This window comes from Triticum aestivum, chromosome 4D (genome assembly GCF_018294505.1).
Source record: "Triticum aestivum cultivar Chinese Spring chromosome 4D, IWGSC CS RefSeq v2.1, whole genome shotgun sequence".
Classification (NCBI taxonomy): Eukaryota; Viridiplantae; Streptophyta; class Magnoliopsida; order Poales; family Poaceae; genus Triticum; species Triticum aestivum.
In genome coordinates, this window is record NC_057805.1 from 493402517 (window position 1) to 493403187 (window position 671).

At 48.7% G+C, this 671-nt stretch overlaps 1 non-coding gene across 1 annotated transcript; it reads left to right on the plus strand.

Moving 5' to 3' along the window:
• TRNAG-GCC (transfer RNA glycine (anticodon GCC)) lies at nucleotides 1-71 on the plus strand. The gene has a single exon. It is a non-coding gene; the product is annotated as a tRNA-Gly (tRNA).
• The last annotated feature ends 600 nt before the right edge of the window (nucleotides 72-671 follow it).

Sequence of the window (671 nt, forward strand, 5' to 3'; positions counted from 1 at the left end):
GCACCAGTGGTCTAGTGGTAGAATAGTACCCTGCCACGGTACAGACCCGGGTTCGATTCCCGGCTGGTGCATTTTTTGTTTTAATTTTGGCGCATCTCATACGAAATGACCATTCAGCTGCTAGTCAGTTGCATTGGGCCGTCATTCTGCCATTCTGCGTGGGCCTTTATTTTTAATTTCTTTATGAGAGGAAAATACAGACCCGGGATCGATTCACGGCTGGTGCAGTCTTTTTCTTCTTCAACTCTAACCTTCTTCATCTCATACGAAATGACCATTCAGCTGCTAGTCAGTTGCATTGGGCCGTCATTCTGCCATTCTGCGTGGGCCTTTATTTTTAATTTCTTTATGAGAGGAAAATACAGACCCGGGATCGATTCACGGCTGGTGCAGTCTTTTTCTTCTTCAACTCTAACCTTTTGCATCTCGTAAGAATGGTAGAATAGTACCCTGCCCAGGGCCGGGCCCACAGTTGTCCCAAATGTGCGGCCCGCACAGGGCCCATAAGTTTTGGGGGCCCCAATTTTTTTTATGTAGGCTAGTATTTCTAAAAAAAACAGATCAAGGCCATACTGGGCCGTTGGGCGCTAGAGTTGGGCCTGAGTTGGAGGGCATCGAGCGCCTCGCCTCGCCTCACTCTTTCGTTCGTTCCTGTGGCAGGGAATCGGGAT